Raw genomic sequence first — 27,012 nt, 5'->3', positions numbered from 1 at the left:
AATCATTCCCAGGAGACAATGGCAACGGGACTGGCCAAGTTTTGGAGACCCAGTGGCTGCAGGAGGAACAATATTTGGGGTTCAGGGAGGAACTCAAATCCATGAATACCACCCTGGGCACCATTGTAGGGGTGCTGAAGGAACTCATGAACACCAGGAGGGACACTGTGGCACAACAAGGGGTCCCTGACACTAGCCTGGACGATGAACTGCCCACCACCTCCGCCAGTGGACATGAGGCACCGCCACAGGACCATGACACTAGCACCCCACCCCCTGCAGATGGAGAACCACCCCCCAAGCGGTCACTGAGATCCAGGACAAAGACAGAGAACAATGCCAAGACCCCCGCCAAGAAATGAGACCACTCTGATTGTCATCCTTCTGTCCCACTTTGTCACCCTGTCCATCCTTAAACTGCCCCAGCTCCACTTCCTATGCCCCTTTGGACAATGTACCTGTGAGACTAACAGACTGGACTCTGCCATGGACATTCCTCGACCATCACTCATGACCATTTTACAACCCCACCACTATTTAGCACTTAAATAAACACCCTTAAATCACAAAACAATCTGGAGTCAGTCTGTGTTTTCACAAATGTGTATTTGCAATAACTGAAGGAAATAACAATGTCCAATGTATTGTCAACATACCTATATCAAGCAGCTCTAGTCCATGAAGAAACACAGCAGAGGTCACACAGTGTGAGCCACGTCTGTGAAATCAAAAGGGAAAGAGACAAATCAGGGTCCATACACTGGGTGAAAGTGAGAGACAGATGAGAGGTAGAACAAGTGTATCAGATGTAGGAGGCAGTGATGTCTTCTTACCTATGTCTCACTGGATGAATCACGGTGTTTCTGTTGTCTATGTCCTCTTCTTCTGCCTCCTCTTCTCCACTGTCCACAGGCTCCACAGCTGTCACAACACCTCCTTCAGGACCATCCTCCTGCAGAAAAGGCACCTGTCTTCACAAAGCCAAGTTGTGCAGCATACAGCAGGCCACAATGATCTGGCACACCTTCTTTGGTGAGTAGAATAGGGAACCACCTGTCATATGGAGGCACCTGAACCTGGCCTTCAGGAGGCCGAAGGTTCTCTCTATAACCCTCCTAGTTCGCCCATGTGCCTCATTGTAGCGTTCCTCTGCCCTTGTCCTGGGATTCCTCACTGGGGTCAGTAGCCAGGACAGGTTGGGTTAGCCAGAGTCACCTGCAAATGTCGAGGGACAACTGTTAGACACACACTAACCCTTAGGGACAACCCCAAACCCAGACAAATATTCACACTGTATAGGGTCCATGTCCTCACTTAATAGCCACACACAGTGCCTCTGGAGTTGCCCCATCACATAAGGGATGCTGCTTTTCCTCAGAATGTAAGCGTCATGCACTGAGCCAGGAAACTTGGCATTCACATGGGAGATGTACTGGTCAGCCAAACACACCATCTGCACATTCATAGAATGGTAACTCTTCCGGTTTCTGTACACCTGTTCACTCCTGCGGGGGGGACCAAGGCCACATGTGTCCCATCAATGGCACCTATGATGTTGGGGATATGTCCCAGAGCATAGAAGTCACCTTTCACTGTAGGCAAATCCTCCACCTGAGGGAAAACGATGTAGCTGCGCATGTGTTTCAGCAGGGCAGACAACACTCTGGACAACACATTGGAGAACATAGGCTGGGACATCCCTGATGCTATGGCCACTGTAGTTTGAAAAGACCCACTTACCAGGAAACGGAGTACTGACAGGACCTGCACTAGAGGGGGGATACCTGTGGGATGGCGGATAGTTGACATCAGGTCTGGCTCCAACTGGGCACTCAGTTCATGGATTGTGGCACTATCATGTCTGTAGGTGGCAATTACATGTCACTCTTCCATTGTCAACAGGTCCACCAGCAGTCTGTACACCGGAGGATGCCGCCATCTCCTCACCTGCCCCAGCAGACGTGCTCTATGGATGAGAACAGCGAGCAGAGGGTCAGCCAACACTGAGGTACGAAAACACAACTTTATTGCACACATTTGTCAATTCGCTATGTGCCTGTCTTAGTGTGTATGCAAGGCCTAGATATGTGTAACGCATTTAAAATTAATGCCATGAGGCCCCCAGAAATGGCGGCTGCCTGACCTGTAAGGTGGGACAATGAGATATGAGGTAACTGTGCTGACATTGTACACCGTTGCGGTAGGCAGTCAAAGACTGTGGCGCAATCCTGCATTGGTTAACATTGGACCCTATGGGTCCCAGGAGCCAATGACGATGTACGCTGGCGGTGACGGTACGCATCGCTGCGGACGTGACCACCATTTTCTGTCTGTTCACTCACTTGATAGCTGATCTTCGACAGGACAAGACCTACACTGCAAGTGCTGCTGTGACGTCAGTCTGGAAGCAACAATGGCTACAGTGTCTGGGGAAAGGGCCCCTGCCTTCACTTCCGAGGAGTTGGACAAACTAGTGGATGGGGTCCCTCCCCAGTACAAGCTACTCCACGGTCCTCCAGACAAACAGGTGAGTACACTGTGAGCATGCTGTATGGGCAATGCCTATTTGGAGTGGTGTGGATGGGAGATTGGGGGGGAATGAGGCGTTCATGAAATGACGATGAGTGTATGTGCGTCAGGGCAAGGGTGGGAACGTGGGTCAATGACTGTGACAGTCCGGACAGTTCTATTTTCTCCTTTTCCCCTGTACTATTCCTCTAGGTCAGCGCCCACCAAAAGAAGGATATTTGGCATGCCATCGCCAAGGACGTTCGGACCCTGGGGGTCCACCACAGACGGAGCACCCACTGCCGTAAAAGATGGGAGGACATTCGCCGCTGGAGCAAGAAGACGGCGGAGGCCCAGCTGGGGATGGCCTCCCAACGTGGGAGGGGTGCCTGTCACGCCATGACCCCCTGATGTTCCAGATCCTGGCGGTGGCGTATCCAGAGTTGGATGGGCACTTGAGGGCATCACAGCAGCCACAAGGGGGTGAGTACACTCTCATTCAGCTGATTCAGCGCGCATGGGAGGTGTCTGGGTGGGGGAGGTGGGCAGTAGGTTAACCTAGGCCAGGGCGAGTTTTGCAGGCAAGGTCCCTTCGTGAGGCAGGCTATGTGGCACCACACCAGTGTTAAGAGCCATCTACCCCTAGTCAGGCTCCTGTGACTTCCATGTGTGCAGCAATTGGGCATAGGCCTTGTACCCCATGGCCCTGTGATTAATTAGGGAACTCTAAGTGCATAGTGTAGTGCAGAGGGCTGCTGTATCTGTAGTGTCCGCGAACGGTAGCGGTATTGCATGCACTGAACAGGTCTTTCTACTTTCTTCCCCCCCCCCCTTTTTGTGGTCTCCCTGTTCTTGTGTGGATTAGCATCATCAGGCGGAGGAGCAGTGCCACCGGAGCAAGTGGGAGCTGCATCCCACATGTCCCTGGAGGGTGAGACTAACGGACTCCGAATTCACCAGTGTGACTGAAGGCGAGGGGAGCTCCACGGCAGGGACAGGAGCTGAGACCAGCAACACCGACTCCTCCTCTGATAGAAGCTCCCTTGCGGTGGCGGGCCCCTCTGTGCCCAATGCATCTACAGGTACAGCCGCCACCCCCCCTACCAGCACACCCTCCCAGCAGCCCCTCAGCGTGTGTCTCATGGCCGCTCACCCAGGAGGGTGGGCATCTCCTTCGCCCCAGGCACATCAGCCCCTGCCTCTGTCAGCTCTGCTGCTCTCAGTGAGGAGGCCATTGACCTCCTCAGATCCCTCACTGTTGGGCAGTCTACCATTTAGAATGCCATTGAGGGTGTAGAGAGGACTTTGCAACAGACAAATGCATACCTGGGTGGCATTCATTCTGGTCAGGCAGCCCAACAGCGAACTTTTCAGACTCTGGCCTCAGCACTGATGGCAGCCATTGTCCCTGTGTCCAGCCTCCCCCCTCCAACTTCCTCCACCCAGACCCAATTCCCTGTACCTCAGCCTATCCCAAGCACAGCATCAGACCAGCATGCACACATCTCAAAACACAAGGGTAGCCCTGGCAAACATAAGCACCACACATCCCACAGGCACTCACACAAGCATCATACCCATGCACACATACCAACAGCCACTGCCTCCACTGTGTCCCCCTCCTCCACGTCTCCCTCCTCCCTCCCTGTCACATCTCCACTCACACCTGCATGCACTACATCTTCAGCCACTACATTCATCACCAGCACACCCATCACCACACACCGTTCACGTGCACTCACCACCCCCACTACCATTCACACATCCCCTGTGTCCTCTACCAGTGTGTCTGTGAGCCCTCCTCCCAAACTACACAAACGCAGTCACACACCCATCGAACAGCCATCCACCTTACGACAGCCTCCAGCCCATGCACCTTCACCCAAAGTCAGCAAACGTACACCTCCTACAACCACTACCTCTTCCTCCACTCCCAAACCACTTCCATCTACCCGTCCCAGTGTGTCTAAAAAACTTTTGCTGTCAAACTTTGACCTCTTCCCTACACCTTCCCCACCCCTTCCGTCCCCTAGGGCCCGCCTGTCCAGGTCCCAACCTAGCACCTCAGCCACCACATCACCGGGAACAGTCGTGCCAGCAGTAACCAGCTTCTGGAGTGCTCCAAGCAGCAGGGCAGCCAGTGTGCCAAGGAGCCAGGCCAAGGACATTCCCCCACCTCAAAAACTAAAGAGGTTGGCCAAAGCCCAGAGAGTGAAGGCCAAAAAACCTGCCACCAAGGGCTCTCGCAGGACTGTGAGTGGCAAGACAGCTGCGCTACCATCCAAGGTGGGGAAGGGCCAGAGGAAGAAAGGGAGGTCGCCGCCAACCTGCACGGTGGAAAAGACCGCCACCAGCACCACCACATGCACCGCCGCCAGGACACCGCCACCAGCAGCACGCTCACTGAGCCACCCACCAGCACCGCCGCCCAGGACACCACCGCGAGCAGCACGCTCACTAAGCCCCCCCACCAGCACCGCTGCCCAATGAGCGCCACAAGCACCGCCGCTACTGAGGCCGCCACCAGCACCGCCAGCGGCCACATCACATCCTGTGCCAGTGGCACCACCGCAGACATGGCTGCCAACCCAAGTGGTCAGTCGTACGTGGCTGGTGGTCAGTTCCAGGGGCCTGGACAGCTTCCATGTCGGCCCACCGTCAGTGAAGAATGACATCCACTACCTCTGTCCTTGGCAGGGTGAAGCACTCTGGGCACAAAGCCCCCTCCAGAACCAATGGAGAATGACATCCACTACCTCTGTCCTTGGCAGGATAAAGCACTCTGGGCACAAAGCCCCCTCCAGAACCAGGGGAGAATGACATCCACTACCTCTGTCCTTGGCAGGATGAATCACTCTGTGCACAAAGCAGCCTCCATAACCAGTGGAGAATGACATCCACTACCTCTGTCCTTGGCAGGATGAAGCACTCTGGGCACAAAGCCCCCTCCAGAACCAGTGGAGAATGACATCCACTACCTCAGTCCTTGGCAGGATGAAGCACTCTGGGCACAAAGCCCCCTCCAGAACCGGTGGAGACTGTTATCCACTTGAGAGACTGTGGATTTGCACTCCCCAGGATAAAGCAGTGGGCAACCCACCCACTGGAGAGACTTGAGAGACTGTGGCTTTGCTCTCCCCAGGATAAAGCAGTGGGCAAACCACCCACTGGAGAGACTTGAGAGACTGTGGATTTGCACTCCCCAGGATACCTCAATGGGCATGGAGCCCCATCGTGGAGCTGGCGTTGTGCACTCATCCCGCTGAGGTGCCCCCCTTCCCTTCCCCCCGAGGTGCTTGTTTTATTTTGATCTGATGCCCCAGCAGTGTTCTCTCTGTTTAGATCAGGTATCTTGTGTGGGCCTCGCCCATGCATTTTGGGCCCAGTGGTCCTCGGACTATGTAGGTGCAGTACATGGACTTGAAATCTTGGTGAACAGATTTGTTAATAGTGTATATATATTTTTGACTAATGGATTTTTACTCATTACGATCATTCAAATCATTTCCTTTTGTCATTGCGTTCTTCCAGCGGGGATACGGGGGTGTAAATATAATGTTTCAACATGTATTTTTGTGTGTGTTGTTGTGTGTGAGGGTGGGGGTGTTGCGTGTGTGTGTCACTCTCTTTTCCCTCCCCCTCCCCTGTGTCATATGTGCAGCACTCACCGTGGTGGTCGCCGCCGTCGGTCGTGCTCCTGCTAGAGGAGCAGGAAGAGAATGGCAGGTAGAATTTGGAGTTCCGGCTCCATGGCGTCCTGGTTCCTCGTGTGGTGTGTAGAGGTGAGCGCTTTCCCTTCCAAGTCCTGTTTCCGCAGTGTTTTTGTTCGTGTTGAATCCGCCCGGGAAAAGGTGGCGGATTGGCCTCTCATAATAGTGTGGGCGGTACCTTGTCTTCCGCTTGTCTGTTGGCAGTGACCGCCATGCTGTTTGTTTGTACCGCCGTGGCGGTCGAAGTGTTAAAGTGGCTGTCTATGTTGTCGGTTTCCGCCAAGGTCATAATTCCGTTTTTTTTTACCTCTAGCCTGTTGGCGGTCTTACCGCCGCTTTACCACCGACCGCCAGGGTTGGAATGAGGGCCATAGTCTCTTTTTTGGAGATTTTCTTTACCGGGACAAACCTGCAAATCAGGCCGGTTCGCGGTTGAGGCAAGCCGGCTAGAGTTGCTGCGGCGGGTTGGTCCCTCTATGGAGCTTTTTTTCAAAAGTTCTCCAAACTTCTGGATCTTCTCCCAGATGTTCCTTTAAGGTTCTTTTGGGGTCCACTGCTCACCCCAAGGGTCCAGAATATCTGAGATGATACTTGGGGTGTGGACTACAACTCCCAGAATGCACCTGGCACAAACTCCTTTTTGGCCACTGGGCAGTGGTCAACTGGGTGATTTCTTCAGGAGTTAGAGCAGGGGACTCTGGTTAGCAATTTTTCACCTGTAGCAAACAGGGAGTCCCTCCTTGAACCAGTTTAAGCCAGGCAAAGTCCTTCTTGTGGTGAAGCTCAAGTGTGCAGCTGGTGCAGTCCTTCAGAGTGCAGGGTCCAGGTGCAGGCCAGGGTTCCAGCAGGGCAGTCCTTCTTCTCCTTTGGTTCTTCCTTGTTGGAATCTGATGGGGATCTGAGGTGTGGGTGCAGGTCTGCCAGTTTTATCCTTGCTCCTGTGTGAAAAACAGGGGGGTCCTGATTCTCCAATCAGGTGCAGGGTCCTTCCCCCCTGTGATGACCACTTACTGGGAAGTGTGGCAAAAATCAATCCCAGGAGGCAACATTCCTCAAAAATCCATCATGGCTGAAAATTATTTTTGGAGGTTACATCTGGCTGAGCCCACCCACTGGTGTGGCTACAAATCATAAACACACCCCTCTCCTGCCCTCTCCTAATCTAATCAAGGGGGCACCTAGTTGTGTGGGGTTGCAGGATGTGGGGGTGTTGCTGGGTTGCTCCAAATGTCCTTCTCTGCCTTTGAAGACCAGTTTGGCAGCCCTCCCCCTTCCTGTCTCACCATCTGCTGAGGGGAGTTCTCCTCCTACAGGCACATCTCTTTGTGTGAAGCCAGGCCACTTCACACCTCATCAAGGCAGCCTGGCCAGGCTGCCAGAGGCTGGCCAATCAGAGCACAGCAGCAAAAACACTGCAGGGCTGAAGTTGGCAACTCTTTAGGTAAAGTTTAAAACTTTTTACCTGAACAAGTTCTACTAAATCCCACAACTGGAAGTTGTGGGATTCATTATAACAATTAATTTGATACCAAACTCTTTGTATCTGTCACTTAAGGGGACTTTTAAAATTAAAATAAAGTCTCCCCATTCTAGCCTATGAAGGCCATTCACTACAATGAGGGAAAAATGAATTTGGCTGTTTTTACCTCACCAGGGCTTTTAAACTACTTTCATAAGGTCCCTGCTTATAGTTGCACAGCACCCAGCCCTAGGGGCACATAGGGCACACCTTAGGGGTGACTTATATGTAAAAATAAGGTAGTTTAAGACTTTGGAACTACTTTTAATTCCAAAGTCGAATTTGCATATAACTTTAATTTAAAAGCAGCAAGCAAGGCAGGCCTGCCTTTAAAATGACACTGGGCACCTCAGCAGTGCACCTATAGGTGCACTACCTATGCTGTGGTCCCTAAACCTACATGCCCTACCATATACTAGGGACTTATAGGTAGGTTAACTTAGCTAATTATAATTACCCTAATTTGCATATCCACTTTACACAGAGCACTGGCCCTGGGACTGGTAAGCAGTACCCAGGGCACAGCCAAGAGTCAGTAACCACAAGTACCTGTCCAAAACGTGTGAGGGTGACCAGGGCAAAAAGGAGGACTTTTCTACACTGCCCCCCCCCCCCCAGATGAAAGGTGATGGGTACTAACCTACACCCTGGTAGTCCTCATTAGCTAAGTGGAAAAACCTGGAAAGGCCATCTGCATTGGCATGGGCAGTTCCAGGTCTGTGCTCCACTGTGAAGTCCATCCCCTGTAGGGAAATGGACCGCCTTAACAGTTTTGGGTTCTCCCCCCTCATTTGCATCAGCCATCTGAGAGGTCTGTGGTCAGTTTGTACGCTGAAGTGTGTGCCAAACAAGTATGGCCTCAATTTCTTCAGGGACCAGAACACAGCAAAGGCCTCCTTCTCAACGGCACTCCATCTTTTCTCTCTGGGGAGTAGTCGCCTGCTGATGAAGGCAACAGGTTGATCTTGGCCCTCTTCATTAACTTGTGCTAACACTGCCCCAATCCCTTCCTCTGAAGCATCTGTTTGCACTATAAACTCCTTGCTATAGTCAGGGGGCAGTAACACTGGTGCTGAACACATAGCCTGTTTTAGGGTGTCAAAAGCTTTCTGACACTCTGGGGTCCAAATTATCTCCTTGGGTTGTTTCTTGGAGGTAAGCTCAGTCATAGGGGCCACTATGGTCCCATAATTCTGAACAAACCTCCTGTAGTACCCAATAAGGCCAAGAAAGGCCCTGACCTGAGTCTGGGTTTTAGGAGCTTCCCAATCCAGGATAGTCTGGATCTTGGGCTGGAGAGGTTATACATGGCCTCCACCAACGAGGTGGCCCAGGTACACAACTGAGCTTTGCTATATCTGGCACTTGCTTGCCTTGATAGTCAGGCCTGCTTAAAGCAGGGCCTGAAGCACTTCCTTCAGGTGGACCAGGTGGTCCCCCCAGGTGGACTAAATACAGCTATATCATCCAGATAAGCTGCACTGAAAGATTCCAACCCAGACAGGACTCTATTCACCAACCGTTGAAAGGTGGCAGGAGCATTTTTCAGGCCAAAGGGCATCACCTTGAACTGAAAGTGCCCCTCTGGTGTGGAAAATGCTGACCTCTCCTTAGCTCCTGGACTTAAGGCAATCTGCCAGTATCCTGAGGTCAGATCAAATGTGCTCAGGAATTTGGCAGCCCCCAACCTATCAATGAGCTCATCAGCTCTAAGTATGGGGTGAGCATCAGTCCTAGTGACTGCATTTAGACCTCTGTGGTCCACACAGAATCTCAATTCCTTCTTCCCACCTTGGGGATTAGGTTTGGGCACCAGTACCACTGGACTTGACCAAGGACCGTCAGAGGGCTCAATTACCTTGAGCTCCAACATCTTAGCCACTTCAGCTTTGATGTTGGCCTTGACCTGGTCAGACAGCCTGTACAGCTTGTTGTTGACAGGTAAGCTGTCACCAGTGTCAATGTCATGGACACACCAATTGGTGAGTCCAGGGGTCAGGGAGAACAGACTAGCAAACTGCTCCAAAACTTGTCTGCAGTCTTTTTGTTGCTGGTCTGTCAACTTGGGAGAGAGTACCACTCCCTCCAATGACCCATCTTGTTCATTTGAGGACAGGAGGTCTGGCAGAGGTTCACTTTCCTCCTCCTTCCCTTCATCAGTGACCATCAGCATGGTCATGTCTGCCCTGTCCTGGTGGGTTTCAACCTGTTAACATGCAGGATCCTATCAGGATTCCTGGGGGTGCCAAGGTCCACCAAGTAGGTGACCTCACCCTTTTTCTCCACAATTGGATAGAGCCCCGTCCATTTGGCCTGAAGTGCCCTAGGAGCCATGGGCTCCAAAACCCACACCAGCTGTCCTGGGTGATACTCTGGTGTGGTAGCCTTCTGGTCATGCCAGAGCTTCATGAGCTCTTGACTGGCCTCCAGGTTTCTGCTTTCCTTCTTCATGTACTTAGCCATGCGTAACCGCAGGCCCAGCACATAATCCAGCACATTCTCCTTGGACTCTTGGATAGATTTCTCCTAAAACTCTCTCACCAAGCACAATGGGCCTCTTACAGGGTGCCCAAACAGTAACTCAAAGGGGCTGAATCCAATCCCCTTCTGTGGCACCTCTCTGTAGGCAAACAGCAGGCATGGGAGGAGAACATCCCATCTCCTCCTGAGTTTGTCAGACAAACCCATGATCATGCCCTTCAGGGTCTTAATAAATCTTTCCACAAGACCATTGGTCTGTGGATGATAGGGGGTGGTGAACTTATAAGTAACACCACACTCATCCCACATGGCTTTCAGATAGGCAGACATAAAACGTGTGCCCCTATCTGAGACCACCTCCTTTGGGAACCCCACTCTGGTGAACACACCAAGTAGGGCCCTAGCCACTGTGGGAGCAGTGACTGTCCGGAGGGGTATTGCCTCAGGGTACCTGGTGGCATGGTCCATAACCACAATGTACCTGTTGCCTAAGGCAGTTGGTGAGTCTAGGGGACCAACAATGTCAAACCCCACCCTCTCAAAGGAAGTCCCAACCACTGGCAGTGGTATCAAGGGAGCCTTTGGCTGGCCCCCTGCCTTGCCACTGGCTTGGCAGGTAACACAGGAGCTGCAAAACTCCTTGACTTTTTCTGACATTTGGGGCCAATGGAAATGGTTGACCAGCCTGTTCCAGGTCTTGGTCTGTCCAAAATGTCCAGCTAAGGGAATATCATGGCTTAAAGTGAGGAGGAATTCTCTATACTTCTGGGGGACCACCACTCTCCTGGTTGCCCCTGGTTTGGGGTCCCTTGCCTCGGTGTAGAGAACTCCATCCTCCCAGTAAACCTTGTGGGTCCCACTGGTATCCCCTTGTTATTGCCTGGCAGCAGTCTGCCTTAGGCCCTCAAGAGTGGGACACTCTCTTTGTCCCTGGCACAACTCTCTCTGGTGGGCTAACCTGCCCCTTGCAGTTCTGCCAAGTCAGGCAGAGCTTGCAGGGGAAGTGGCCCTCCCTCAGAGGTCAGATCCTCCCCTCAGGTTTAGATTCCTCCAGATCCTCTGTACTTGTAGGGGCTGGCAAGCCAGACCCAGTGCCCTTTCTCTTCTTCTTTGAGGCTTGGCCCATTGCTCCAGGGTCCAAGTGTCCAGCACTTCCCTGTTGTCCTGCCTGTGACCTGGTCACAGCACACACCCATTCAGGGAGATCCAGCATCTATGCATGGACCCTTCTCTCCACCTCTGAACATTCAGATGCTTCAAGATCATTTCCCAGCAGACACTCTACTGGGAGGGCAGGAGCTACAGCTACCTGCTTAGGGCCAGCCACACCTCCCCATTCCAAGCTCACCATGGCCATGGGATGGAGTTGGGTTCTGCTATCTGCATATGCTACTTGGTGGAAGACACCAGGTAAGGCCTGTTTTGGAGAAACCAGCTTCTCTGTGACCATTGTCACACTGGCTCCTGTATCTCTCAGAGCTTCCACCTCAGTCCCATTGACTTTAGGCATCTGCCTCTCCATGCTGGGAGGTAAGGTGGCCATTGTTGCAATGTCCACCCCACCCACGGATACTAAGGTGACCTCTGTGTACCCTGATCCCAGCCCTGGGCCAACTTCCACCCCCAACCCTACACTAGCAATCCCCTGGGATTGCCCACCAGTGGGGGGCTTCTTGGAGCAGATAGCATCTCCTCTTTTGTGTCTAGGTTGATGACACTCAAAACACTTGCCGGCCTTAGCAAGCTCCTGAAACTTTCCTGCTTTGACAGGATCAAAATGCTTCCCCTGATACCCTTTCCCCTTAGAAGTAGAATGGCTCGGGGCTCCCCCACCCTGAGAAGTTTTGGGGGACTCTTGTGAGGACTCCTTGGGCTTTTTCTCATCTTTCCCTTGATTCTTCCCCTGAGAAGAACCATGTCCTCCCTTTTTCTGATCACCCCCTGGCGGTTTCTGGTTAACCCTAGTTCTTAACCAGTCATCTGCTGTCTCCCCCAGCTCTCTGGGGTTGGTCAACTTAGAGTCAACTAGATACTGGCGGAGCTTCTCTTGGACACAATTGGTTAGAAGGTACTCCCTCATAATCAAATTGTACAGCCTCTCAAAGGTACTTACCTTGTTGCCCTGTATCCAGCCCTCTAGTGCATTAACTGAGATGTCCACAAAGTCCACCCGGGACTGGGTGCTTTTTTTTGTGGGTGTCCCTAAAACACCTTGAGCCTATACTGCTCTGGAGTCAGACCAAACTTTTTAACCAAGCATCTCTTCATACTGGGGTATGGATCTGCCTCCTCCCCCCTCAAGTTTAGAGCCTATCCCTCCCAGAGTTGGGGACCAACTCCCAAAGAAGTGAACCCCAGTACTGAGGCTTGACTCTCCTCATCTGGAGGGCCCTCTCAAAGGCCCCCAGCCACCAGTCTATGTCATCCCCCTCTACATAGGCAGGAACCACCCCTTGGGTAATCTGGGGCAAAAACCCCCACCCATGGACACCTCAGCTTCTCCGTCGCTGCCACCATCTCTTTTCTCTTCCCTTGCCCACTTTTTTTCTTCTAGGGCCAGCTTCTTGGCTTCCAAAGCTATAAATGCTAGCTGGGCCTCCAGCTCTCTTTCCCTGAGTGACAGGTTCTCTCCTCCTGAAGGGACCCCCTTCCCCCAACTAGCTTTGGGTATGACCCTAGTAACTGTGTGCAGTGAGAACCTGCCTTCCTCCTCCTCACTTAGGCTCAGATGCCCTCCCTCCCCTGAGTGGTTGGAGCTAGCATCCTCCCCTGCTTCTTCCTCCTCTGGAGCTTCCTCTGAGTCTACCTCTTGGGCCTCAGACCATGCTGGAAGGGATTTGATCAGGACATGCTTCCTGAGGTCAGTGGTTGCAGGCAACCCTCTTACAGTACATAACACCCTAAGCTGGACCACTGTCAGTGTGGGTAGGCTAGCCATATCAAGCTCCATGGTTCCCTAGTTTTGTGTCAACAAAAACTTTTTGCTTAAATTGGAAACAAGAATTGTGAAAAATCACAAAAATTCAATAATTGAAATTAATCCAAATTAAAAATTAAATGTTTTTTGCACTAGGACAATTTAAAGGATTTTTATTTGTTTTACTTAAAACTGTAATGTGATACTGAACACAGGTACAGGATCCCACCGCTGCCACCAAAAATGTTGGAAAATGGGTTATTGGTAAGGGCAGGTAGGTACCTACACTTAGCAATAGGTCACTAATCTCCACTTAGGTCCAGTTAGGTCTCAGTAAATATAACCCAGCTCAATCCTTGGTAGCTTGGCAACGAGCGACAAGGCTTAACTTAGGAGACAGAGTGTAAAGCATTCAAATATCACAAAACAGTAATTAAATAAAACACAGGAAACAGTTTAAAAATCCAAAACCAATTTATAAAAATAGATTATATTTTTATCTTTAAAATGACACAAAAACGAATAAAATCGGATAAGGGGGACCGAAGATATGAATTTTTGAAGAATTATTGTTTTTTTAGCACCTACAAATAAAAAGCGCCAATTGGGTCATCTGGTTGCACCTCGACCGGGGCAAAGTCAAAGTTTAGGCCAACCGCGATGGAGCCCGGCTCGGCTACAGCCCGTGGGAGGCCTCGGTCAAAAGTTTACCTTCGCACTTAGTCGTTTTTCTGAAGATTTTCTTCAGCGGGACGAACCTGCCAGTCCAATCTGACCTCCTGGAACTCTTCTCCGGATACGCGTCGCGGGAGCCCTCGGTGGAGAATTTTAACTTCGGACTTAGTCGTTTTTTCGAGGTGAAAATCCTTTGACCGGGGTAAACCTGGATCTTGATCCGATGTCCTTGTAGCCCTCCTCAAATACGCTGCCTGGGAGGTCCCGGTCAACTTTGTACGTTCGGACTTAGGGGGTCATTACAACCGTGGCGGTCAAAGACCGCCAGGGCTGTTCCGACGGAAGCACCGCCAACAGGCTGGCGGTGCTACCCATGGTATTACAACTGCGGCGGAAGCGCCATCGTCGCCCTGCCGGGACCGGTGGTTTACCGCCACTTCAGTCCCGGTGGTTTTAATCCACCAGGGCAGCGTCCCCCTACTGCCAACCTTTTCCTGGTGGTTTGAACCATCAGGAAAAGGCTGGCGGTACAGGGAGTCGTGGGGCCCCTGCACTGCCCATGCCACTGGATGAAGATCTTCTCTTAAATGTTCCTTTAAGGTTCTTTTGGGTCCACATCTCACCCCAAGGTTCCAGAAGATCTCCAGAACTCCCAGAATGAACCTGGTGCAAACTCCTTTTTGGCCACTGGGCAGTGGGCAACTGGGTGATTTCTTCAGGAGTTGGTGCAAGGGACTCTGGTTAGCAATTTTTCACCTGTAGCAAACAGGGAGTCCCTCCTTGAACCAGTTGAAGCCACGCAAAGTCCTTCTTGTGGTGAAGCCTAAGTGTGCAGCTGGTGCAGTCCTTCAGAGTGCAGGGTCCAGGTGCAGGCCAGGGGTCCAGCAGGGCAGTCCTTCTTCTCCTTTGGTTCTTCCTTGTTGGAATCTGATGGGGATCTGAGGTGTGGGTGCAGGTCTGCCAGTTTTATCCTTGCTCCTGGGTGAAAAACAGGGGGGTCCTGGTTCTCCAATCAGGTGCAGGGTCCTTCCGCCTGTGATGACCACTTCCTGGGAAGTGTGGCAAAAATCAATCCCAGGAGGCAACATTCCTCAAAAATCCATCATGGCTGAAAATGATTTTTGGAGGTTACATCTGGCTGAGCCCACCCACTGGTGTGGCTACAAATCATAAACACACCCCTCTCCTGCCCTCTCCTAATCTAATCAAGAGGGCACCTAGTTGTCTGGGGTTGCAGGATGTGGGGGTGTTGCTGGGTTGCTCCAAATGTCCTTCTCTGCCTTTGAAGACCAGTTTGGCAGCCCTCTCCCTTCCTGCCTCACCATCTGCTGAGGGGAGTTCTCCTCTCACAGGCACATCTCTTTGTGTGAAGCCAGGCCACTTCACACCTCATCAAGGCAGCCTGGCCAGGCTGCCAGAGGCTGGCCAATCAGAGCACAGCAGCAAAAATACTGCAGGGCTGAAGTTGGCAACTTTTTAGGTAAAGTTGGCAACTTTTTACCTGAACAAGTTATATTAAATCCCACAACTGGAAGCTGTGAGATTTATTGTAACAATTAATTTGATACCAAACTCTTTGTATCTGTCACTTAAGGGGACTTTTAAAAATTAAAATAAAGTCTCCCCATTCTAGCCCAGGAAGGACATTCACTGCAATGAGGGAAAAATTAATTTGGCTGTTTTTACCTCACCAGGGCTTATAAAACTACTTTTATAAGGTCCCTGCTTATAGTTACATGGCACCCGCCCTAGGGCCACATAGGGCACACCTTAGGGGTGACGTATAAGTAAAAATAAGGTAGTTTAAGACTTTGGAACTACTTTTAATTCCAAAGTCGAATTTGCATAAAACTTTTATTTAAAAGCAGCCGGCAAGGCAGGCCTGCCTTTAAAATGACACTGGGCACCTCAGCAGTGCACCTATGGGTGCACTACCTATTCTGTGGTCCCTAAACCTACATGCCCTACCATATACTAGGGACTTATAGGTAGGTTAACTTAGCCAATTATAATTAGCCTAATTTGCATATCCACTTTACACAGAGCTCTGGCCCTGGGACTGGTAAGCAGTACCCAGGGCACAGCCAGGAGTCAGTAACCACCAGTACTAGTCCAAAAAGTGTGGGGATGACCAGGGCAAAAAGGCGGACTTTCCTACAGATATCATGGCTTCAATATACTTTACAAAAATATCATGCTGCTTGGTGCAGATGTTCTATATACTCCAATGTGCCAATATTTTGGTAAACCATATTTAGAGAAAGATATTTATGTCAGATGACCTCATTCCATGTGAGAAATGTCCAGGCTACGAGCTGCAAATAGTGCTTGGCTTTAGTGAAAACAATTAATATTGAAAGGTTGGCATAGGCTTCACTCCCTGGAAACCACGACCGTCGAGAGAAAACATAATTAGATATCCAATATAAAAGGGACGTTTTGGATTCTGAGGAAGGAGGGTAGTGAGCCCTGTAGATGTAACAGGAAGAATTAAACGTTTCGTGCTACCACAGATAATGTTTGAACAGCCCCTGGCTATATTATATTCCTAGCAAAAGAAACAGCATGTAAGGGGTAGCAAATGTATAAAACAATGATTCATAGGTACCCTAATGGAAATCCCTCTAAATGGGCCCTTTGGTGTTATCCATACATGCAATGTGCCTTTTGGGATGCTTTCTCAATGTGAGTTCTAGCTGGCCAATCATCTGATACACACTCTCTTTGAGGGCTCGCTGTTTGCTGGGTAAATGGTATATATGACCTTGGATTGTGGCAGGATCTCACTTATGGCCATTTCACCATAGCTAGTAACCAGAAGTGGGGGGATAGGGATATCAAGGACGTTTTGGCCTCTATTGGTAAGTTAAAGACAAGACATCTGTTTTCAGACATTCTAGGGACCACTCTTTATTAGTGGGTATTAAACAATTTAAATATGCATATTTTAAATTTCAAATACAATAACTCCCTTATAACAGCACTCACCAACTCGCAAAGGGTCACCAGGACTAAAACAGTGGACACATTAGAGATTTTTTAAAAACTTTTACAAGGCTTTTACAAGGCTCTTTACACCTGAAAGATCTAGGTCACTGTAGAAGCTTGTGCGACCTTTCTTAATCACGTTCCCATTAAATCTCTCTCAGGTGCAAAGAATAGTCCTCTTAAACTGGTCGAAATGAGGGAAACCTTACCGTCAATTAAATTCATCCCCAGGGGCAAGGCACCTTGGCCCGACAACCACCCGACTGAGCTCTATATGCCCATGTCTGATACAATTTTGCCCCCTTCATAATGTCTATTGGGCCATTTTGCCACATCCATTGCTGTTACAGGTACATCAGCAGAAGTTACTATAGTTGTAATTTCTAAAGAAGGAATTGATCATCTTGATGTTTAAAAATGTAGACCTATTTCTCTCCTGAATATGGAGCCGAAGATATATGCTAAAATTCTGTCAAAACGTCTTGAATCTTTGATTCCTAAATTAATTCAGACGTCACAGCATGAATTTGTGAAAGGTAGATTTGCATGTGATAATATTTATCTCTTTTGTTACATTATTGAAAAAGCAGCACTTGCAGGCTCTCTGGCCACAGTTGCAATAGCCTTGGATGCCGAAAAGACTTTTGATAAAGTCTACTGGCCCTTCCTTAAGGCTGCTCTGCATCGCTATAATCTGGGTGATGGTCTCTATATGCGTACCTCACTACTAGGAGTAGGGTTAATGGGCCTCTCTCTTTCTCCTTCTCCTTACACCAAGGTTCTCAATAGGGCTGTCTAACTCCATCATTATTTCTCTTTGCTATAAATTCTCAGATGGTGCTGATTAAAGATTCCTCGGACATTAGTGCCATCACTTTTGGTTCACACACATTCAAAACAGCTGCCTAAATGGACAATATGCTTATTTTTTCTGAAAACCCTGACATAACTAGTCCCACACTTCTCTCTTTAATCCAATCTTTTGAGGAATTCTCTAGCTCTGGGGAAATGTCTGATCGGGAAAAATAAGTACAGGTTCCCAAAAACGAGTGGCAGTGATCCCCACTGGCAACCAAGATAAGCATTGGATCTAACTCATAATTAAGATTCCCACTTTTATGGTATTTATTGTTTGACATTTCAGTTTGTAGTTATCCATAAAAAAAATTATTCAAGGTCTCCACATGTAATTCTTTCTGTGTGGGGGTGTAACGACAAAGCAGCTGGCATTTTTCCTCTTTTAATCTTTTACAAAATATTCATGTATTTTCACAAATATATTAGTTTGCATACAGTAGTTCTACCTAAACAAGTTTGGGATGGCCCTTTCGTCACAACTGAGTAAGGTGTCAGCCCAGGCTTATGTGGACGCAAAGTCCATAGGGCTAGACTGTAGACAGGTAGAGATTGCATTTTCTTTACTTTTTCATATTTATTGTAGTCTGCCTTTGATGCAGACATCGCCTGTCTTTATCTTTCAAACAGCCTGTGAAAGTGTCAAATAACTCAGACAATGACAGTGACACAGATAAGACACCTGATGCACAGACAATGACATCAATAAGAACATCTGATGCATCACCAATCTGGGGCAAGTGCCTTGTTATCTCTATTTCAAGATCAGACATGAACAATAACTTAAACAATGTAGTCTGAATTGACATGTTTACCTAATATTCTTATAAGAATGTGTCCAAGACTAGATTCTTGATGACATAGCTTATGTTAGACATTCCTAAAGTTGCATCAGACATTCCCATCTTAAGTAAGATGTGGTGTATAATGTCTGCCACTTGACCGCTTGTCAGGAGAAGTCCTTCGTCCAGATTATTGTGAAAGATACTGTCAGATGATACCTTGGCTGCAAGAAATGCTGCTGCATTGCATTTCCTGCTGAAAACTGTCATTAAGCCAAGTCTAGGAATAGAAGAGCTGATGTGTCATGTGTTTGCATTTCACAGGAAACATTGCCTCCCCAATTTCTGATAACTACAGTGCTTTGCTGTAAACAGGTATGCAGTGTGTTAACGCTCCTTAAAGAAACTCTAGAAATAAGTTATGCTTCTTGAAGTGCTCCTAGTGTAGGGCAGAGCAGTAGGTTTTAGCATGTTAGGTTGACAGATGACATTCAAACTATGGTAGAAATGTTCATTTTATTCTAGTTGTTTGCAACATGCATTTGTGCTTTTTTAATGGTATTATGTGTGTTTATTTTAGCTGTACTAAGCACGGGGTTCAGACTGTTGTAATGAACACTTTTAATTAAAATGTATGTTTCTTTGTACAGTTTGTGTGTGTGACATTGTAAAGAATGAAACAGGTTGGTTTCCAGTCACCAAAGTGTCCTCTGATCCCTGTTTAGGGACTGTTAGTAACCCAAGAACATTGACACCACATCAACTATCTTGCTGCATTGAAGTTCACTTGTGTCACCTGGGAGTGTGAAAACAAACCTTGTAGAGCTAAGCCAGAGTCTTAGTTTTGCAACAATTGCAAAGTGTAACTCTGAGCAAATTATGGTAGTTCCATGTTGTTGTTGAAAGAGAAACAAGACTGCTTTGAGTTTGAATGTATGTTCCGCTATATCATGCTGAAAGTTGCAGTTTCCTACAGGGATGGTCCCTATCCAGGGCAATGTGTGGGTTGCTATATTTAGTCTGGGTGTTGAGTTAGTTAGTTTAATATTTTTAAGCATTTTCCTTTTGAATTGTTTGTATATATTCTATGGTTAGATCTAACTCTTCTTTTCTACAATAAATGACGTAGTCCTTGTGTGTTTCTGCAATGCCATGTAACAGTCAGTGATGTCCATTTACTTTGGACATGATTCTAGTCATGCCAGTGTACATTATGCTCTGGTGTTAATTGATTTTCATTTGCTTCTCCACCTCCGCGAATAAACCTTCATGTCAACACTTGTCCCTTTGTCACAGGTGGTTAGCCCAGGGGATTACTCTTGGCCTCCATTTCCCGTTATATACATATCGAACACTATTTCTGACAAACCCTCATTCTGATCCTCCTCAGATCAGTAAAGTCTGGAAGTTTTTGTGATTTGTGCTGCAAGCATTTTATTACATAGATATTCTTGGTTGTTAATGCTTTCAAAAACAGTTTAATTGGTGTTTTTAAAATGAAATAAGCCCTTTTTCACACGGCTCTACAGTTTACTCCAAGTAAACAGAAATCTGTTGAATCAAACATATATTTCTGAAATATGGGTAATGTAAAGAGGGGCAGAGGTCGGCAAGTTGTGGGGCATGCTCACCTGGAGTTAGAGGCTATATTTTCAGGGGAGTGCAAAAGCACTGGCAAGTACTTGTAAATAAAGAAAACCTGGAAGTACAACCTTGTTTAGTTGGTGGCCTTAGGCAGGGTCAGTGAGCATGGTGGCAGGGTCAAAGATGTGGCTAAAAAGAACAAAATATTCTGCAAGTATTTTGCTGTTTTTTCACCTTCTATCTATACAGTAATGTACACCCGCCTTAAATGAAAAATAAATGCAAGTTAAAATAATTTATGGGAAATGTACTCTTTTGCTTTATGAAATCATAGTAGGTTAATGGACACAATACGTTCCACTGATCTTCATTACCTGAAACTGTAGTCTTCTCTAAAAATCTATGAGGAGTTCTGCCTCCTCCACAGAAACATTATCCCTGCAGTCTGTATTTCATGTTTATACAGGAAGAATCCTCCCTACCCACCACATAAGAACACTCCTCCCTCACAACCTTGCTTTTTATTTCCATGATATATTGAGAAATTAAGAATCTAGGGCAGGAGGATGGGAACTTTGGACTGTGAAAGGGGTGACTAAGGTTTTGGGTAATGAACATCACTGGTAAGTAATATATTCATTGCCCTAAAACCTATCCTCCCCATCACTGTCCATTATTTGACGAGGATATACCCAATGTATTATTCTAATTCCTCAATGTGCTAGTTCTGTATATTGCCATTCGGGGAACCTCCTTTGCTACCACTCATTTCGCTGCAATCCCTCTAAGTGACCTGCCCCAACTGCACCATGGAACCTGTAGTTGCAAATTAGAGTAGGCTTTCCAAATGGCCAGACGTACCCATCTACTAATAGTCTTTGTAGATGGTTTCTTTCCTTTATTTGTTGGGCCAAGGGAAATAAAAAAAGAATTTAATATCTTGAATTTTTTTGTCCTAAGTAAATGAACAATGCTCTTTTAGCATCAAACCCTATCTTCCAGCTGATATACTGGAAGGACTAGTTCATGATATTTGTGGCATTGTGACTGTACCTTCAGATCAAATGCAGGGTCTTCCTTGAGAATAACCCTATCAGTAAAACAAACTGGTGTAAGGGTATGACACAGGAAGGGCTTCTAATTCCCTCAACCTCTTGGTTGATGTCATGGCCACCAGGAAGACTGCTTTGATTGTCAGTCTCTGCAGGGATGCTAACTCCAAAGGTTTGAAAAGGAGGGCACTGAGGGCTGGATAGGTAATTTATTCCTGAAATTCTCAGCATCATCTTAACAATGGGGCAACTTTGGCAAAATCCAGAAATGAGCAACGGTAAACTCTAATGGCTGCCTACTTTGAGGAAAATGTTAAAGGAGATGATCCTTTTTGAAATCCTTCCTCCAAACATTGCAGCATCCTAAAAGGAATACATGTTGTGGCCACCCAGTTGTTGAGTAAAGACTGTTTTTCAAAATTGTCCCAGTATGTTCCATAAACTGACAGAATTGATGGCTTCCAGACTCCTCAAATGATATGGCCACCTCTCTGGAACAAGCTAAAACTTGCAATCCCCTCCTCTCAATTTACAGGCCAATAGCTTTAACACGCATACAGCCTTGTGAGAAAGATGGGCAAAGCTGATTGCATTAGGAGATAGAAGAAAGTGAATTACGTGCTAATCTACCAAATTTCTCAGAGTTGAAAACTGTGTTTGACTGGGGCATATGGTGCCATTAAGAATACCATTAATCCATCTTCCCATATCTTCTATAGCGTCATCTGGAGACGGGGAATGGAGGATAATGTATAGTTGATCCATCAGCCACTTGAAGCACTGAGCATCCACTCCCAAGTTTGACTATCTCTCATCTTCATGCAGTAATGCCAAAGAAGAGCATTGTTTGGGAAAGCAAAAAAGCTCCAATGACAGCTGACAAAATGTTTTCACAATGTGGTGGAGCACCTCTTGCCCCACTGGAAGTTCACTGATATTGGCACATTTCTGATGAGTGAGTTAGCCTGGAAGTTGTATTTAAGTATTACAACTGAAACAAGATGCACTGTTCCAAAAGAACTGACTCCATTCCACCAATTAAGGTATGGGATCTTTTCAGTCACCACGTGCATTAGTCTTACAGGAACAGTAGCCCTCACTTACCTTTGGGTGACATGCTTCATCATCGGGCCATGCTCCTTGTAAGGCCGGCACTCCAATGCCTGACAGGCCCTATTAGAGGGCTCTTTGCCAGAGCAAATGCTTTAGATAGGGATGATCAAATGGAACTACTGCTGCCATCACCACCATCAACCCCTACACTTTCAAGAACATTCTGGCTGGAGCCTCCTAACAAGAGAGGGGATTAATAAAAGTAATTTGCAACACCTCTGCCCTTGTCTCTCATGAGAACACTCTTGCTTTAACCATGTCTAACAGGGCTCCTAACTCTCTATTGTGATTTCACCTGGTGTGACTTCTTTATGTTAAGGACAAATGCCAGATTAAAGAAACACTCAACAACTTTTCCCACATTGATCAAGGCCTTAGAGAGAAAAGGGGAGACAATTAGTGAGTCATCTAGGACCAGCATCACATGAATACTGCCTAAATCTAATAGAGCGACCATAGGTGCCAATACCTTTGTGAAGACTCTTGGCGAAGTTGTCAATGCAGAAGGGAGAGTTTTAAACTGAAATTGACTCACCTGTACTGCAAATCACAGCAGGGGCTGACATTCTCAATGATGGGTACTTGAAAAATACGCGCCCTGCAGATCTAGGGTCACCATGTGATCTCATTTGTTACCAATGGAATTACTTCTTGCAGTGGCATTATTTTAAAGGGAATCTCTCTTCAAGTTTCGAACTGGGTGTTAGGACCCATCCTCTTTGGGAATCGAGAACAAAACTGAGAAAACACCCTGATTCCTCACCACTACTGGTAGTTCCGGTATTGTCTTTTTGTCAACAGACTTTCTAGCACCTTCAACAGGTAATCCTTTTTACCTTATCTCTGGCCATTGGTGTTTCCTGAAAACAAGGATATGGTTTTTCTTCTAGACCACTAAAATAACTACTGCTTATAACTGTAAGAACCTATTTGTCACCGATTACTTGCTTCCATCTGCTGTGGCAGTCAAGAAGCTCTGTCTCAATAACCTTGCGTTGATAGTTATGACTTTTGGTTTTGGGATTAGGGCACCTGAGGTCGGTATTTCCAGTGGCATATAAAGTGGCCTGTAGCAATAAAACCATAATATTAAAAAAGTACACTTACCTTATTTATTTGCCACAATGTCCTCCTCACTCTGGGGTCTTCTGTGTTCGAAGCTCTGGACCCAGGAAACTGTACTAATCAATTCTGGCGCTGCTCTCATGCTGTTAAACAGCATAAGAGAAGCATCAGGACTGGAGGTAGCAGGCTCTTTCAACACTCTTAAGAGCACTTAAGGTCCTTTGCATTCTGGGTTAGAGAAGTTTAGCGTGTGCATGCCAGGCTGACCATCCCAAGATGGCCAGCTAAACTGACATGCACACTTTAAACATAGTGCACAGCTCCCTGCTGCCATTCAGCAGCAATTGACCCACCCCATCCTGACATTCAGTTCAGGACAGTTTGCTGAAAAATAAAGTGGTAATAAACGTTATTACTATTTTGTTTTTCAGCTGCCCTAGGGCATTTTTCAAGTGGGGGAAACCTCCTCCACTCTCACGGAGGAGCTGCCCCTGGGGATTTCTCTCCTTGTGCAGCCCCCTGAGCTCGTGCTCGGCCTTGAGAGAGGCATAAAGTTAACTTTTTCTGAAAAAAGATTTTCTTGCCCAGAGCAGATGGTTGAAGGATATTTTTTCATCTTTTTTCATCCAACTCAGCCCCAAAGAGCTTGTGACCTGTAAAGGGCAGCTTATGAATCAATGACCTCTGACTTCCATATTTTAACCATAGCAACCTCTTTCACCTACTACCCTGCTAATATTGAAGCAAACCACAAATCGTCAAATGTTGTGCAAGAAATAAACTTTGCCAGTAACTCCATAGTCATAAAAACTGTGGTAAGATCTTCCCCTTCTTGTAAAAAATCTAATAGGGACTGGAAGTCTTTTATTAAGGTTAGTGCTGCATATGGCACATATCTATTCATCTTTCCAGCAACGTTTGATGCTGTATAGGAACACTTTGTTGGGGTTTCAATTTGTTGTCACGTCTCCAACAAAAGAGATTCTGTGGAGGCCAGAGATGAAGATGATGCCCTACTACTAGAAAGTATGGAATTGACTTTGGGTATCAGGGAAAAGTCATTATCAAATCCTTCCATGACATATCTCTTGTTGAGGAAATGTGGAGCATTAGATCTATCAATGTCATCTTACTCTTTCAAAACAATGGGGGTCATTACGACTTTGGCGGATGGCTACTGCCGCCCGCCAGGCGGTAACCGCTGTGCGGCCGCCAATGCGGCCGCACTCACGCGGCCCCCATTATGACATTCCCGCTGGGCCGGCGGGCGCAAACCAAGTTTGCGCCCGCCGGCCCAGCGGGAATGAGGCCGCAACATAGGAGCCGGCTCCTAATGGAGCCGGCGGTGTTGCGGCCGTGCGATGGGTGCAGTTGCACCCGTCGCACTTTTCACTGTCTGCTATGCAGACAGTGAAAAGCTGGCCGGGGACCTGTTAGGGGGCCCCTGCACTGACCATGCCAGGCCCCAGGACACCCCTTACCGCCAGCCTCTTCCTGGCGGTGCAAACCGCCACAAACAGGCTGGCGGTAGGGGGGTCATAATCCCCAGGGCAGCGCTGCCCTGGCGGATTATCACCGCCGGGGCTAAAACGGCAGGAAACCGCCGGCCCCGGCGGTGCGACCGCGGCGCTACCGCCGCAGTCGTAATAGGCCAGGAAGCATCGCCAGCCTGTTGGCGGTGCTTCCGTCATTGTAGCCCTGGCGGACTCGGACCCAATGTTTTTTTAAACCATTACGAAAATGATGCTGATAAGTTCTATGGTCCTCCTATTGGAGAAGTTACACTCTTCTAGTACTCAAGTAGGATTTACATACAGAACACATCACCTATGTGTATCATCATCTGCTGTAAATGAGCCCCTTGTACGTATTATCCTTTGGGTCCACCCTAGCCCCATGTCATTAGAGCACTCCAATAACTGCTTCTTGGTAGCAGGTTAATATAAAGCAGAAGTAGTCAAGGCCCCCTGGTTTAAGGTTGGCAAGTCTGATCTTGATAGGATCACAACATAATCCGCCTACTTCTCATGCTTCTCCCTGTGGTGCCTTTTGATGAGCTCCTGGAATATTCTATAACTTCTTCTTTCAGAAACACTTGCTATGAACTGCTAATAACCTCTGTGCTAGCAGTGGTTTCCTGTTTGGAGGAGTTTCTATAGCGGCAAGATCCAATCTCATGAGATCTCACTGCTCTGGAAACTCCCCTGGTGCTGTGCCTCACTGGCTGACCCACACTCCCGAAGGAGACGGACAGACTATGTAAAACTCCATCTCTTTAAAGGGGAAAGAACGGCTCTTCCGGGCTGCCCAGCATGAATACAATGCATCCCAGCCAATGCATGGACAGGAAGTCTGGAGCAACCCGATGCATGATGTGGCACTTTCTAGAGTGAAATGCTGAAATGCAACAACTTTTTTCCCAAAGAAGTATTACCTGCACAGAAACTTTAAAAAAAGAAATATTGTTAGTAAGGAGTGGATATATGTGGAGAGGAGGGAAGGTGCTTCCTGCATAAACAGGGAAAAAATGACTTAATTGATAGCATGGCTTTGTGGAGGAGGTGTGAGCTCCTCATAGCGTAATGGACTGTGATGGGAAGGATAGGTTTTTGAGTACTGTAATCAGTGCATATTTCTGTGTGCATGACCAGAGAGTCACAGAATTGAATCCTAGTTGGTACAGTGGGGAATAGTGACACATAATTATTTATACTGCTGCCAGGTCCCATCAATTAAAAAAAAACACTGTAATAATGTATGTCATTATTTTAAAATTGTATTACACGTATATGATAAGCTGCCTCAAAATTATGTTATGTTATGTTACTCATATTTATACAGTGCATGTACACTGGTCGGTTTGATGGCACTGAGTTAACAGAAACATTGCAAACAACATACTGTTTAGTCATAACTTAATCTAAACAGTCAAGTCTTCAAGAGTTTCCTGAATTAAAAAAAGCAGGCAGAGGACCTGATATCAGATGGGAGGGTGTTCCAAAGGTGGGGTGCACCAAGCATCTGGAGCCATCACTTGTCTCTTTTTTAAATGAGGGAATAATGAGCAGGTCAGATGCATAGATCTCAAATTATGGCTAGGAATGTATTATTGATTTCGAACGCAGATGAAAGCAGGGCTACAACTCCATAGTGATTTAACTATAACGCAACCAGTTTTAAGGGCAGAATGGTGTTCTAATGGGAGCCTCTGCAATACCCTTATCAGCGTGGTGATGTGGCACTCCCGGGGTTTTTGGAATAAAAGCCTGGCTGTTGTATTTTGTACTAATTGGAGTCTTAATTCAGGCCTCCAGAAAGACCCAATTAAAGGGAGTTAGCATAGTGTAATCTAAAGATGAGCAATGCATTGATAACAAGAGTAAGAGCCTCATTGTGGTGGGCCAAAATGTGGAATTCCACAAATCGGGTTTGCTTACAATAATGACAATCTCAGTCTTATCAGAATTTAGTTTAAGTTGATTATTGTTCATCCGGTCACAGATAAATAACATTATGGGGGTCATTCCAACCCTGGTGGTCGGTGTTAAAGCGGCGGTCAAACCGCCAACAGGCTGGCGGTAAAAAAAATGCAATTCCGACCCTGGCGGAAACCGCCAACAGAGACCGCCACTTTAACACACCGCCCGCCACGGCGGGACAAACAAACACCGCCAACAGACAGGCGGGAGACAATGTACCGCCCACCCTATCACAACCCACCAATCCGCCACCTTTTCCGGGGCGGTAGCCCCGCAGATAAAAA

This window comes from Pleurodeles waltl, chromosome 6 (genome assembly GCF_031143425.1).
Source record: "Pleurodeles waltl isolate 20211129_DDA chromosome 6, aPleWal1.hap1.20221129, whole genome shotgun sequence".
In the NCBI taxonomy this organism is placed as follows: Eukaryota; Metazoa; Chordata; class Amphibia; order Caudata; family Salamandridae; genus Pleurodeles; species Pleurodeles waltl.
The sequence above is the reverse complement of the archived record's forward strand: the minus strand, read 5'-3'. Positions refer to the sequence as shown.